The 15749-nt window shown below is 41.9% G+C and overlaps 1 pseudogene; it reads right to left on the bottom strand.

The window, feature by feature from the left end:
- Positions 1-222: 222 nt before the first annotated feature.
- On the bottom strand, positions 223-1359 carry LOC129403513 (interferon regulatory factor 6-like; annotated as a pseudogene).
- Between the last annotated feature and the right edge of the window lie 14390 nt (positions 1360-15749).

The following is a 15749-nucleotide window of genomic DNA, read 5'->3' as shown; positions in this document are numbered from 1 at the left end:
CCCATAAATTAAATCAACTTTCAAGGCTACGCTGAGTTGGAGGATGAGAGATAACCAACTCATTAGGGAAAAAAGAGGGGACAAAGCTGGTTAAGTCTGAATAAAATAAACCATCCCTATGTGCAATCTCATCTATGAAAGCAGCAGGAGATCAGCCTGCCTAGCTACCTGCTGCAGCCAGGAAGGGAGGCAGCTAAAGGATAGGAAGTGTGGGCAGCCAGGCTACTGGGCAGACAATGTGGGGCACAACTGCACAACTACAGGTTGGGCAGGTGTCCTGGGCCTGCAGGGTGCAGCACAGTTGCTCAGCTGCATCACAATGTAAACTTTGCTGTTGGGTGTGGAGGTCCACAGGCCCATCCTGCCGCTGTGAAAAGAGTGTGTGAAGTCGCTGTAAAACATCCTATATATCATGCATGCCTCCATGGGGCATGGCCTGATCCAAGACCATCTTCCTCTCCGGGTCTCCCCATCCAGCCACTCCTCCCAGGAGCACCAGTAGATCTCTAAGGATGGCTGCTTCTTGGTCCACTCATTCTGGTGAGCAAGCTGTTCAATGAGCAATGTTTCCAGACATAAGTGTGACGGTCATCTGACTTTCAACGAGGTTAGGTGTGGCGGCAAGTGGGGGCAGGAGGCCTAGACCAGTACACCTTGCACTGGCTCAGACACATGGTGTAGTGGACATGCCCACTGACCTCCAGGATCAGCCTCTGGTCCATCACATCCGGCAGTTTTCTCATGAGCTGCTTCTGCTCCTCATTGCTGATGCGATCCAGGCCTAGGAATCTGACCTATTCCAGGTTCAAAGGCCTGAAGAGCTCATTCTGGTCAGGATGGGAGGTTTCCATACCAGAGCTGGCAACCCTAGGACTTGCTCATGGTCATGGTCAGCCCACACTCCTTCCCATGATACTAGAACTTGATGTCCAGGTCAGTCATTAGCAGGGAGCTGGTCCACAGTTCTGGATACTTGAAAGCCTGGGGTACTTCCATCTCTAAGGGTTCCTCTTGGGCTACGTGCACTTAGTTGCCCACAATGGCCAGTGCCATGGCAGAGCCACTGATGTTCAGGAGGAGAAAGATATTCTGGATAGGAGTGTGGTGCTGAGACTGGTCCAGCACATCTGCCCCGTCCTTGCCATCCAAGTAATTGTCCTTCTTATCCTAGGAGGCAGACCTAGGAGGTGGAACCTGGGCTGATAATGGAGCCCAGGGGTTGAAGATATTGCACACCTGGTTGGTCTTCAAATTGTTTGTGGGCACCTCGTAGGTGTTACTGCCCATGAGGCTGCAGCCATGACTCTTGAGCATGCAGCAGAGCGGGGCTTTCCACTGAGCAGGATCAGGCTCATTCATCCCCTACTGGTTCTGGCCCATGCCCTACTCAAGACCTTGAAGGTGGAGTTTTCCTCCTCCTGGATGTGTGTCATGGCACCAGGCATGCTTGCACAGCATCTGGAAGCACCTGGAGTCTTGGTTCAGCCAGATGAAGCCTGGGTACAGGCCACTGTCCATGTGCACCACCAGCCAAGGCATCAGGCACTCTGTGGGGGAGCAGAACCATAACCAGTAGACAACCCAGCAGTGGCCTCAAGTCACTGTTCCCCTTTGTGCTACCCATGGTCCTTTCCATGGGTCTGCTCCTGGAACCATGTCCCTGGCTGGGTTCCCCATTGCCACCAGCAATCCTCAGCCATCCAGGACAGCAACACCCAGCCACATACAGATTGGGACTGCAGGCTTTACTCTCATACAGCACTGGTCTTTACCTGACCACACATTTTTTGTTTATTTGTTTTGGGTGACACTTAGTGATACAGAGCTTACTCCTGGCTCTGCACTCAGGAATGTTGGGGGGTTGAGGGACTGTATGGGATGCCAGAGATTGAACCTGGGTCGGCTTGCATGCATAACATACACACCCACCTGCTGTACTATCCTGTACAGAACCTCTGTTATGCCACCCTCACACATACACTTTTGAGTTAATGTTTTTGCTTTTGTAGAGGCCAAAAAGTGTAATCACTGGGTTATATGGAAACCCTATTGTTGTTATTTTGAGATATTTTCATACTGTTCTTCATCAGCTTTAAATGAGGATTCCTTTCCCCTCACATTGCCCACAATGCGGGATGTTTTCAGCTCTTTGATAGATGCCAATCTCACTGGTGTGAGATGATATTTGTTGTTTGTTACCTCTCCCTGTAATAAAGTTCAATGGACACTTTTTCATATGCCTACAGGCTGTCTCATTTTCTTCTCAGGGGAAGTGTCTGTTCCTCTCTTCTCCCTGATTTTTGATGGGATTATTGGTTGCTTTCTTTCCAGATTTGTGACTGCTTTATATATCCTGAATATTAGCCTTTACATTTTATGTATGGAGTGCAAATATTTACTCCCATTCAGTAGCGTGTCTTTTATTTTAGCCTGAGTTACTTTTGCCATTCAAAAGGTTTTAATTGCATTTAGACATTGTGTCACGGTTTGCCAGAATTGTTTTTGTTTCTTTGTGGTACTTAGAATAATGGTGCATCTAAAATTGAGTACATCTTGAATTCAATGAAATGTCATGTTCGTTGTTCTCAATCTCTCAACTCAGAGCAGTTACGAATAAGGGTGAGGGCATGTGGTGCCACTGGCAGGGCAACCTATAAATGTGGGGAGAGTGCATCAGCAGCCTGATGGTGACTTCAGGCTTCTTGATACCCCAAAATTGCCGCTGTGCTTCTGGCCAGACCCCAACAACTCGGGACCAAATTAAATGGCCAAAAGTTAGGTATGTGGGAGTCATGCCCACAAACCACCTCCAGCTCAGCTATGCAAACTCATTTATTACTTAGAGACCCATAAATAAATCTCAAAAATAAAAGTAAAAAAACTGTCGTTAATCTCGGACCCTCACAAGGCTGAGCAGACGGTGGTAAGTCGTCACGGGGCAGGTTGGCCTGGTGTCCACCCAAGCAGAGGCCCTGGCAGCTGCTTATGTCCACAGTCCAAAAGCACTACCATAATCCTGGCCACACTTCACTGCCTCAGGATGGACCTCTCTGAGATATAATCAGCTGAAAATTTGGGTATGTGGGTTTTATGACTGAAATCTCCAGGTTATCTTAAAGTTGGGATGGGCCACCGCCCCCAACTTCTCTGTACTTCTGGGAGACTTGACAGTCATGTCCACACTCCAAAGCTGCCACCTAGTTTACTCCAGTATTACCTTCCTGATAAAAATTCTGAATGCCCTGAACAAGCATGATGAGAGAGAGAGAGAGAAATAAGCCTATCTTAGAGGCAGGCTGGGAGAGGGGATGGAATGTTGGTGGATGTTGGGAGGGAAACAGGGGACATGGGTGGTGGGAAAGGTACACTGTTGGAGGGGTGGGTGTTGGATCATTATATGAACTGAAACCTAACCATGAACAGCTTTGTAATGGTCTATCTCACAGATATTCAGTAAAAAGAAAAATTTTAAACTAGTGTGGATTTCGTGCCTGTTTCAGTCAGCTTAATAAGTGGCTGAAAAAAATAGCAGTACTCCTACATTAAAAGAAGAAGAAGAAGAAGAAGAAGGGTAATACTCATCCTAAGTGTTTAAAATGAGGCTGAAAAAACTATTTCTTTCAAAGCTAGACATGATTTTAAAAGGTACAAAGTTTGGAAAATGGTTTGGTGGCTTCTTATAAAGTTAAACTTTAACTTCACCTGAGACTCTGGAATTTTCACTCATGCTTTATATCCAAGAGGAATGACCACCTGTTCATGATATGCAAGTGTGTATAACAATTTTATTTATAGTAACATGACTGGGAATTTCCAAATGTGTGACTGCTGGTGAGTGAATAACTGAGAATTGATCTATTCCCTCAGTAAGTTATTATTCAGCAATAAAATAGACCAAATTAATGAGCATTCACAAATTAATAACTAATTAATTTATAAAGTCAGAAACAAAAGACTACAGAGTGCATGATCCCACATATAGATCACTCCAGAAAAGGTACAATTGTAGGTGTAGAAAATGTATCAGCAGTTATTAGGGTTTGGGGTTGGTGAAAGCCTGCCTGCAGTGTGCTGACAGGGAAATTTGGTGGTCAGGTAACTATTCTACTGCTTAATTACATGGTAGTTACACAGCTCTCTACAGACAGTTGTAAAACTGTGTGCACAAAATTAAATGTTTTCTTGCACCGACATTTCAAACAGACATTTCAAATTCTTTGAAATGTCTGTTTGGAAACTTTGTTATGGAAATTATACTGCAGTTCACTCATTTGAAAAAAAAGCATGGTGAAAGGGGTCCTGGTTTCATATCCCAGATATTCCTTTTACTGGTTGTGTATCCTAGGAAACTTATTTAACCTCTTTGAGTGGCTCACCACTTATACTTATATTATGGCTTTGCTCTCATACCATTAAATGAGAGGATATATGTAAAGTAATTGGAGAACTTGACAAGGAGTAAATATTCAATAATGGTTGCTTTCATGCTAGCAGGGATCACAGGAAGTTTCATTATACAGGAGTAAATCAGTTGTGGGGATGACAGAGTTGTAGAGGTCAATCAATTGCTCATGGCTGAAACCATCCTTCTGATCAAAACAGTGTTGAAATGGAGGCTGCAGGGAGATGGAGTCAGAACCCATTTACAGCCTGTGCATTCAAGCCTTCCCTGACACTCCTCATCCCATCCATCATATCCTACAAAATTTTATGGAGAGAAAGAGAATGCTGAGTGAAAAGCTGTGGGGGGCAGAGTTCCACAATACTCTGGGAGTCTACACACAATCATGGCACACAAGAATAGATATGACCAAGCTTTGATCCTTTCACACGTAGCAAGCTAAGTCAAGTGCTCTGTAAGAATAGGGATTAAGTTAAGCATTTTGTATCCATCCATTGGTCTCATTCAGTCTTTCTGCCAATACTAAGGAGATAGAAAATTGATTATTTCCATGCAATGGACAAGGTAATAGATATGGGAGATTAAGGGATATATCCAAAGTGACAGATAATAAATATTAGAGCCCAGATTCAAACTTCTAAATTGGACCACTGGGTCTTTGTTTTGTTTTTTAGGTCATACCCCACTGAATTCATGCTTTTCTCCTAGCTCTGTGCTAAGGGATCACTCCTCGCAGTGCTGAGAGAGTGAATCCAGGTTGGCTACATGCAAGATAAGTGCCTTATCTGCTGAACTATCTCTCTGGCCCACCAGTGGAGCAGGGTGTCTTCAACTTTCCCCACTCGTAGCCCCCCACCTTTTTTAATTTTTGGATCACACTGGTGATGCTCAGGGGTTAGTAGGGCCCTGCACTCAGGAATCACTTTTGGGGATGCTCGGAGGACCATATGGGATGCCAGGGATCAAACCCAGATTGACCGTGTTCAAGGCAAATGCCCTACTGGTTGTACCATTGCTCTAGCCCCTTGTAGCCCCTTTTAGCCCAATAAATCTGCCAATGTGAACACTGCCAGAAACACCTCAGACTGATTACATGGTTGATTTTGAATTAATTCTTTCATTATAATGCATTAAAAATCATTTACTGTTGCCACAATTAACCTCACAATCAGTTTAAGAAACTAGGGTTTATTTTATTATTTAACTTTTAAAAATTGAATCACCATGAGATACACAGTTACAAAGTTGTTCATGATTGGGTTTCAGTCATACAATGTTTCAACACCTGTCTCTTCACCACTGTACATTTCCCACCATCAATGTCCCCAGTTTCTCTCCTGCTCTCGCCTCCCCAACCTGCCTCTATGTCAGGCACTTTTCTTCTCTCTCTCTTTTTCTCTCTCTCCCTCCATCCCTCCTTCCATCCCTCCCTCATTCCCTCTCCTTTTGTACATTATGGTTTGCAATACACATAGTGAGATCATCATGATTGTTCCTTTAACTACTTTCAGCACACAGTTATTACCCAAAGTGATCATTTCCAACTATTTTTTTGTCATAATGGTCCCTTCTCCATTCTAACTGCCTTCTCCCCCGACACTTAAGTAGGCTTCAACCATGGACCAATCCTCCTGACCCTTGTTTCTGATGCCCTGGGTATTAGTTTCATATTACATATTTTTTAATATCCCACAAGTGAGTGCAATGATTCTATGTCTGTCCCTCTCCTTTTGACTCATCTCACCCAGCATAAATTCAAATCATGATTTGCATCATCAGGGAGATGTAAATCGAAAAACAACAATGAGATATCATCTCACACTACAGAGACTGACACACATCAAGAAGAACATGAGAAACCAGTGCTGGCAGGATGTGGGGAAAAGGGGACTCTCATTTATTGTTGGTGGAAATGCCAACTGATCCAACCTTTTTTGTAAAACAATATGGGCATTCCTCAAAAAGCCAGAAATTGTGCTTCCATATGACACAACAATACCACTTCTGGGAATACACCCCAAGGGCCCAAAAACACACAGCAGAAATACCATCTGCTCTTCTATGTTTATTGCAGCAATGTTCACAATTACCAGAATCTAGAAACAACCCAAGTTCCTGAGGACAGACGACTGGTTTAAAAAAAAAACTATGGTACATTTACACAATGGAATACTATGCAGCTGTTAGGAAAAATAAAGTCATGAAATTCGCTTATAAATGGATGGACGTGAAGAAGCTAAGGTTTTAAACCAGAAGTCCCCAAATTATTTCCCCTTTCCACAATAAAGAATATCATTTACTGCCTCCTCCTACCTTGGAAACTGCTCTTCTTCTTTTTTTTTTATTGAATCACCATGAAAAAAGTTACAAAGCTCAGTCATACAATGGTCAAACACCCATCCCTTCACCAGTGCACATGTTCCACCACCAAGAACCCAGTATACCTCCCATCCCCCCATCCCGCCCGCCCGTGTGGTCGATAATTTTCACTTTACTCTTTACTTTGATTACATTCAATATTTCAACAGAAAACTCACTATTATTATTTGGAATTTCCCCCCAACAATTAGACCTGATGAAAAGGCATCATTTGATAATTTGTTTTTTATTGCTAAGAATAAAGAACATATAAGGTCGCAGCCACACAGTTTTGGATTTCTGGTATTTAGTAATTAAGTACAGATAAATTTCTGCTAGAAGTCATGTCACTGCAAGCTCGTACCTCTGTTTAGTGGGCTCTAAAAGATGGCAGTCTCCATGCCATTTCCACCGCCAGGAAAGGCTAAGAGAGAAAAATCTTTCCCCTCCTGGGGTGGCATTGGAGCCGTAGCTTAGTTCACAGTCTAGAGGCATTTCTGCAAGAAGCCACTGGGTTCTGAAATTAGTTAGTGGGCCTCTGGGATCATGGTCGGTCAGGAGCAGAGGAGGCGTTCATGTGGGGCCACTCCGGGTCTTGTCTGGGTGGAAAGCAGCGCCAGTACCTCCCCCCTATCCCGAAATCTCCTGCGCACCCCATCACTGCCAGCCAGAAACTGTTTTTCTTTAAAGCAAACAAAATAAAAATATCTCCCAATTGCACTGGAGTCTATAGCCCCCTTGGATTGTTTTGACCCCAGCCAAGGGAAAGTATTATCTACTCTAGAAAATGCTCATCTAGACGAAAGGATCAGTGCCATGGCAGCATGCCTGGAAGATGGGTACCTGGAAGATGGGTACTTGTGGTGTGTGTGCTTCAGAAAGGTCCACTTCGGAGAAGTAACTGAGTCAGAGTCCCAGAGTGTGGGTAAATGCCTGATTGTGCAGGATCCAGTGCATGCTATGCTTTAGGATGTAACTTCCTTTGTACTCCTTTCTTTTTTTTTTTTTTTACTTTTATTAGAGTAAAAGACAATGTACAATGCCATATATGTAGATAGGAAGAAAACAACTCAGATTTGTATAAGCTAACAATAAATATTTACAAAGTTATGGTAACTATGGCAAACTGAGAAAATGCAAATGTTAGTAAGGCAAAATATTATAAATAAAGCATTCATTAAGATAAGTGAAAGTAAAGGAAATAGAGATCAATGGATTATCTAAGTTAATAGTAAATTACAAATTATATATTAATAGCAATATAAATTATTATTTCCCATTTTCTAAATTATGTTGGTAAAAAGTTAAAAGAAACCAATATTATGTTGATAATATTCAATATTTAAATTGTATATGGATTCTTTCTAGAGAATGATAAATAAAGAAAACAAGAATATAGGAGTATTTCTCTCTCCCCCCTGAATTCAAGTCCTTAATACTATGTATATGTCTCCCTGCTTTATATTTTCTGTTTATGTGTTTATTCATTTACAATAGGATATTTGTTTAATTGTGAAAGATTTTTTTTTAATTTATTTATATTTAATTAGAGAATCACCGTGAGGGTACAGTTACAGATTTATACACTTTTGTGCTTATACTTCCCTCATACAAAGTTCGGGAACCCATGCCTTCACCAGTGCCCATTCTCCACCACCAGTAAACCCAGCTTCCCTCCCATCCTCCCCAATCCCATCTCCCCCCCCCACCCTGCCACTGTGGCAGGGCATTCCCTTCTGTTCTCTCTCTCTAATTAGCTGTTGTGGTTTGCAATAAAGGTGTTGAGTGGCCGCTGTGCTCAGTCTCTAGCCCTCATTCAGCCCGCAACTCCCTTCCCCCACATGGCCTTCGACTACAATGTAGTTGGTGATCGCTTCTCTGAGTTACCCTTTCCCCGGAACGTGAGGCCAGCCTCGAAGCCATGGAGTCAACCTCCTGGTACTTATTTCTACAGTTCTTGGGTGTTAGTCTCCCACTCTGTTATTCTATATACCATAGATGAGTGCAATCTTTCTATGTCTGTCTCTCTCTTTCTGACTCATTTCACTCAGCATGAAACTTTTCATGCCCATCCACTTAACTACAAAATTCTTGACCTCCTTTTTTCTAACAGCTGCATAGTATTCCATTGTATAGATGTACCAAAGTTTCCTCAACCAGTCATCGTTCTGGGGCATTCGGGTTTTTTCCAGATTCTGGCTATTGTAAACAGTGCTGCGATGAACATACATGTGCAGATGTTGTTTCGATTGTACTTTTTTGCCTCTCTGGGATATATTCCCAGCAGTGGTATTGCTGGGTCAAATGGGAATTCAATATCTAATTTTTTGAGAATCGTCCAAATTGTTTTCCAGAAGGGCTGAACCAGTCGGCATTCCCACCAGCAGTGAAGAAGGGTCCCTTTCTCCCCACATCCTCTCCAACAGCGGTTACTTTTGTTCTTTTGGATGTGTGCTAGTCTCTGTGGTGTGAGGTGGTATCTTGTGGTTGTTTTGATCTGCATCTCTCTGATGATTAGTGATGTAGAGCACTTTTTCATGTGCCTTTTGGCCATTCGTATTTCTTCCTTGGTAAAGTTTCTGTTCATTTCTTCGCCCCATTTTTTGATGGGGTTGGATGTTTTCTTCTTGTAGAGTTCAACCAGTGCTTTATATACCCTTGATATCAACCCCTTATCTGATGGGTATTGTGTAAATATCCTTTCCCATTCTGTGGATAGTCTTTGTATTCTGGTCACTGTATCTTTTGCGGTGCAGAAGCTTTTTAGTTTAATGTAGTCCCATTTGTTGATCTCTGTTTTTACTAGATTGCTTAGTTCCGTGTCACCTTTGAAGATACCTTTATCTTCAATATCGTGGAGGGTTTTGCCGACCTTGTCTTCAATGTACCTTATGGTTTGTGGTCTAATGTTGAGGTCTTTAATCCATTTTGATCTGACTTTTGTGCATGGTGTCAGGTCAAGGTCTAAACCCATTTTTTTGCATGTGGTTGTCCAGTTGTGCCAGCAGTATTTGTTAAAGAGGCTTTCCTTGCTCCACTTCACATCTCTTGCTCCCTTATCAAAGATTAGATGATCATACATTTGGGGTTGTGTGTAGGGATATTCCACCCTGTTCCATTGGTCTACGGCTCTGCCTTTGTTCCAGTACCATGCTGTTTTAATTGTTACTGCTTTGTAGTAAAGTTTGAGGTTGGGGAGGGTGATGCCTCCCATCATCTTTTTCCCAAGAATTGTTTTAGCTATCCTTGGATGTTTGTTATTCCATATGAATTTTAGGATTGCTTGATCCATTTCTTTGAAGAATGTCATGGGTATACTTATAGGGATCGCATTGAATCTGTATAATGCTTTAGGGAGTATTGCCATTTTGACAACATTGATTCTCCCTATCCACGAGCAGGGTACATGTTTCCATTTCCTCATGTCCTCTTTGATTTCATGGAGTAGCGTTTTGTAGTTTTCTTTGTAAAGGTCTTTTACTTCCTTGGTTAAGCTGATTCCGAGGTACTTGATTTTCTGGGGCACGATTGTGAATGGGATTGCTCTTTTCATGTCCCTTTCCTCTGCCTCATTGTTTGCATATATGAAGGCCATGGATTTTTGGGTATTGATTTTGTAGCCTGCAACTTTACTGTATAAGTCTATTGTTTCTAAGAGTTTCTTAGTAGAGGTTTTAGGCTTCTCTAGATATAGTATCATGTCGTCTGCAAATAGTGAGAGTTTGATTTCTTCCTTTCCTATCTGGATGCCCTTAATCTCTTTTTCTTGTCTAATAGCTATCGCAAGTACTTCCAGTACTATATTGAAGAGGAGTGGTGAGAGTGGGCATCCTTGTCTTGTGCCCGATCTCAGAGGAAAGGCCCTTAGTTTTTCCCCGTTGAGGATAATGCTTGCCGTAGGCTTGTGATAGATGGCTTCGACTATCTTGAGGAAAGTTCCTCCAAACCCCATTTTGGCGAGGGTTTTCATCATGAAAGGATGTTGGATCTTGTCAAATGCTTTCTCTGCATCTATTGATATGATCATATGGTTTTTGTCTTTACTTTTGTTGATATGCTGGATTATGTTGATTGATTTCCGAATGTTAAACCATCCTTGCATCCCTGGGATGAATCCCACTTGGTCGTGATGTATGATCTTTTTGATGAGTTGTTGGATCCTATTTGCTAGTATTTTGTTGAGGATCTTCGCATCGGTGTTCATCAGGGAAATTGGTCTGTAATTTTCTTTCTTAGTGGTATCTTTGTTTGCTTTTGGTATTAGGGAGATATGTGCTTCATAAAAACTGTTTGGGAGAGTTCCTGTTTTTTCAATTTCCTGGAAAAGTTTGAGGAAAACAGGCAATAGGTCTTCTTTAAATGTTTGGAAGAATTCGCCAGTGAAACCATCTGGGCCTGGGCTTTTGTTTTTGGGGAGGTTTTTGATTACCGTTTCAATTTCCTTAACATTGATGGGTCTATTCAGGTATTCCAGGTCTTCTTTCTTCAGTGTTGGGAGATTGTAGGAATCAAGGAATCCATCCATTTCTTTTAGGTTCTCCTTTTTTGTGGCGTAAAGACCTTCAAAGTAGTCTCTAATGATCTTTTGAATCTCACTGGTTTCTGTTATGATGTCCCCCTTTTCATTTCTGATTCGATTTATTAGAGTTTTCTCTCTTTCTTTCTTTGTGAGTCTTGCTAGCGGTTTATCAATCTTATTTATTTTCTCAAAGAACCAACTCTTTGTTTCATTGATCTTTCGGATTGTTTTTTTGGTTTCGATGTCATTAATTTCTGCTCTAATTTTTATTATTTCTTTCCTTCGGTCTGGTTTGGAGTCCTTTTTCTGGTCCTTTTCTAAGGTCTTGAGTTGTGAAGTCAAGCTATCTATGTGGGTCCTTTCTTCCTTCCTGAGGAATGCTTGGAGAGCTATAAATTTTCCCCTTAACACGGCTTTAGCTGCGTCCCATAGGTTTTGGTAGCTCGTGTCTTCATTCTCATTTGTTTCTAAGTATCTTTTGATTTCTTCCTTGATTTCCTTCCTGACCCACTCATTGTTCAACATTGAATTGTTTAATTTCCAGGTGTTTGATTTGATTTTCCGTGTTTGTGAGTGGTTAGCTTCTATCTTCAGCGCATCGTGGTCTGAAAAGATGGTTGATACAATTTCTATTTTTCCGATTCTATTGAGGTATGTTCTGGGGCCCAGTACATGGTCTATTTTAGAAAATGTTCCATGTGCACTGGAAAAGAATGTGTATTCTTTCTTTTTTGGGTGTAAGGCCCTGTATAGGTCTATTAGGCCTCTCTCTTCAATTTCTTCTTTCAGAGTCAGTGTTTCCTTGTGAGTTTTGTTCTTGTGGATCCATCTAGAGGCGATAAGGCCGTATTGAAGTCTCCGACTACAATTGTGCTGTTAGTGATGTCCTCTTTGAAGTCTGTTAGGAGTTGTTTTAAATATTTAGCCGGTCGTTCATTAGGAGCATATACGTTTAAGAGTGTGATTTCTTCCTGTTGTACATATCCCTTGATAAACAGAAAATGACCTTTGCTGTCCCTTTTGATCTTTTTCATCCTGAAATCTATGTTGTCGGATACCAGGATGGCCACTCCAGCTTTTTTAAGGGGGTTGTTTGCTTGGAGGATTGTTTTCCATCCTTTGACTTTGAGTCTATGTTTACTCTGTTTGTTCAGGTGTGTTTCTTGCAGGCAACAGAATGTTGGGTTTAATTTCCGGATCCATTTAGCCACTCTGTGTCTCTTGATAGGTGCATTTAGGCCATTGACATTGAGAGAGATTATTGTGATGTGGTTTTGTGTCATCTTTCTGTGATATTTGTTGTTCTTATGGGGCTCCTCCTTGTCTTACAGTAGCCCCTTTAGACCTTCTTTCAAGATTGGTTTTGAGTCTATGAAGGACCTGAGCTGTTGTTTATCCGAGAAGTAGTGTATGGTTCCTTCGAGTTTGAGTGAGAGTTTAGCTGGATAAAGTATTCTTGGTAAGGCATTCATTTCGTTGAGTTTTTTCACTATGTCCCACCATTGTCTTCGGGCTCGGAGGGTTTCTTCTGACAGATTGGCCGTAAATCTGAGGGGTGCTCCTTTGTATGTGATTTCCTTCCTTGACTTTGCTGCTTGCAGAATTGTGTCTCTATCCATGGTATCCGTCATTCTGACTATGATATGCCTTGGGGTCTTTTTATTCGGGTCTCTTTTTGCTGGTACTCTTCGGACTCCTTCTATCTGGATGCCTGCCTTCTCCAGCTCTGGGAATTTCTTAGCAATGATATCTTTGACTGTGTTTTTTTCATTGGGGTTGCTTCCCTGCGGTTCTGGTACTCCAATGATTCTTATGTTGTTCATCTTGAAGTCATCCCCCAGGGCTCTGATTCGCTCTATAGCCATTTTGAGGTCTTTGGCCATGATTTGTTGTTGTCTATAAGCTTTCTGCAGCTCATCTTCCAGATCACTGATTCTGTCTTCGGCTGTAGTCATTCTACTGTTGAGGGCATCTAGTGAGATTTTTATTTCATCTACCGATTGCTTTATTTGTGAGACTTCCGTTCGAAGGTTTGAAATTTCTGCTCTCATTTCTGCTCTCATTTCTTCCTGTATTTTCTTGGTAGACCGTTCCAGCGCTTCATTCATCTCCTCCCTTAATTTATTGGATGTCTGTTCCATATTTGCTTGGAGTAGGTCGACTCTCCTCCAGATTTCCTCTCTGAATTGTTTATCTGAGAGGTCGTAGATGTGAGAAGCCCCTGTTGAGGTTTCTGGTATCTTTTCTTCCCCCTCTCTTCTCGGAGGGGATTTTCGCTGCTTCTTCATATTGCTGCGAGGGCGGGCCACAGTTAGGGGGCCAGGTCAGGAGCTGGGGCACGGAGGAGACGGGCTGGGGTGGCTGGAGGGTCTCTGGGAGTCCAGGCGGGTCTTTGTACTCCTTTCTTTCTCATTAAGTGAAGCCCTGGGATACCCCATAAGGCCACTTACATTCCTCCATTATGCTTTTCAGAGTTAAGGAAGTTCAAAACCCTGAGCAAGAAGTCCTATAAGTCATAGCTAAAATCTGGAAACAACCTAAGTGCCCTAGAACAGATGACTGGTTAAAGAAAGTTTGGTACATCTACACAATGGAATACTATGCAGCTGTTAGGAGAGATGAAGTCATGAAATTTGCTTATAAATGGATAAACATGGAGAGTATCATGCTAAGTGAAATGAGTCAGAAAGAGAGGAACAAACAAAGAAGGACTGCACCCATTTGTGGAGTATAGAATAACATCACATGAGGCTGACACACAAGGACAGTAGATACAAGGGCCAGGAGGACTGCCCCATAGCTGGAAGCCTACTTCATGAGCGGAGGGGAGAAGGCAGATGAAATAAAGAAGGAATCACTAAGAAAATGATGGCTGGAGGAATCAGTCAGGGTGGGAGATGTGTGCCTAAAGTAGATAACAGACCAAACATGATGACCTCTCAGTGTCTGTGTTGCAAGCCATAATGCCCAAAAGTAGAGAGAGAGTATGGGGAATATTGTCTACCATGGAGGCAGGGGGAGGGTGGGAGAAGGGGGTTTTCCAGGGATATTGGTGGTAGGGAATGTGTACTGGTGGAGGGATGGATGTTTGATTATAGTCTGATTGTAACCCAAACATGAAAGCTTGTAACTGTCTCATGGTGATCCAATAACATTTTTTGAAAAATGTCCTATAAGTCACTGACTGCAGGTAACCATAGGCTTTGCAGTAAGGGCCTGAATTTCTGCTGAACAATTCATCTTCCTGGTGTGATCATACCTGCAAGGTCTGCTTAGGTGAGGCTTTCTAAGAAGACACTTCCTCTCTAAGACACTTCTGACACATCTGTAAAATGGGGAGAAGATCTTGCAGGCTTGGATTTCCTTCCAGTTTAGATGCTACAATGGATCAAATCTTACCTGTTTTTCACTTGTCAACTCATTTGTCAACTTTTTAATTGCTCTGTCTGCAATTTAATTGAACATTTTCTGGGACTCCTGAACCCTTATTCTTAAGAAGTCCAAAGGTTGTAAGTCAGGGGCTACAAGAGAGAGAGAGAGAGAGAGAGAGAGAGAGAGAGAGAGATTAAGAATACAACCCAGGTGAATCTTAAATCCTAAAAGTGAATTGTTCAACTTACAACCTCTAACAATGTTGGGGTCAGATAAACCCCATTTTAAGTGTTAATTTGTCAACCCTGAGACAGCAAACCAATTCTGTTACTTCCCTCTACATTAAAGACACACAAATAATTTATTGATTTTTTCCTCTCTAAGACAAATAACAAAAGACAGTCAGATCTATTTCACCAACCACAGAATATAAGATGCAGAAGTCTGAGAACATGTAATAAAGAATTCCAGTTTTAGGAGGCTAAAATAAATATTTCAATTGAAGAAATCAAGACTGCACATAAAGACATAAAAAAGGAATTGAGTGTTGTTAAAATAAAGATGCAAATGTACAAAAGCACATGAAGAGACAATTGTTTCACTCAGCTGATGTAAGAAGTAGACTTGAGTGTTTGATTAACAAGGATTTATTTAGCATGTCCTAAGCACTGACCACCATCCTCAGGTGTCCATGATTAATAAGAGTTTGTTTCTGACATCAATTAACCATTCAGAAGAGACATTTCTATCCACTCACCTAGAGCTTCTTATGTTTATTGATATCTATGTTCTTAGGGAACTGTTTAAGACCTTGAAAACCCAAAGAAGACAAATACTAAGTGAGGGTAAAAAAATGGGCTCCTCTTGATCTATGATGAATGGCAAAGTCTTCCCCGTGACTTGCACGCTCTCTTTATGGAGCCTGGTAGACACAATTACATTCTCTTGCTACCCTGTTTCCCGATCTCTACATCATATGTGGTTATTGGAGCAGTGCTCATGCATAGAGTCAGCTTCCCCAAGGAGATACTGTAGTCCAAACTTCAAGTACCTAGGAATATGACCTTATTTAGAAATAGTCTTTGCAGCTGATCCCAT

This window comes from Sorex araneus, chromosome 3 (genome assembly GCF_027595985.1).
Source record: "Sorex araneus isolate mSorAra2 chromosome 3, mSorAra2.pri, whole genome shotgun sequence".
In the NCBI taxonomy this organism is placed as follows: domain Eukaryota; kingdom Metazoa; phylum Chordata; class Mammalia; order Eulipotyphla; family Soricidae; genus Sorex; species Sorex araneus.
The sequence above is the reverse complement of the archived record's forward strand: the minus strand, read 5'-3'. Positions and strand labels throughout refer to the sequence as shown.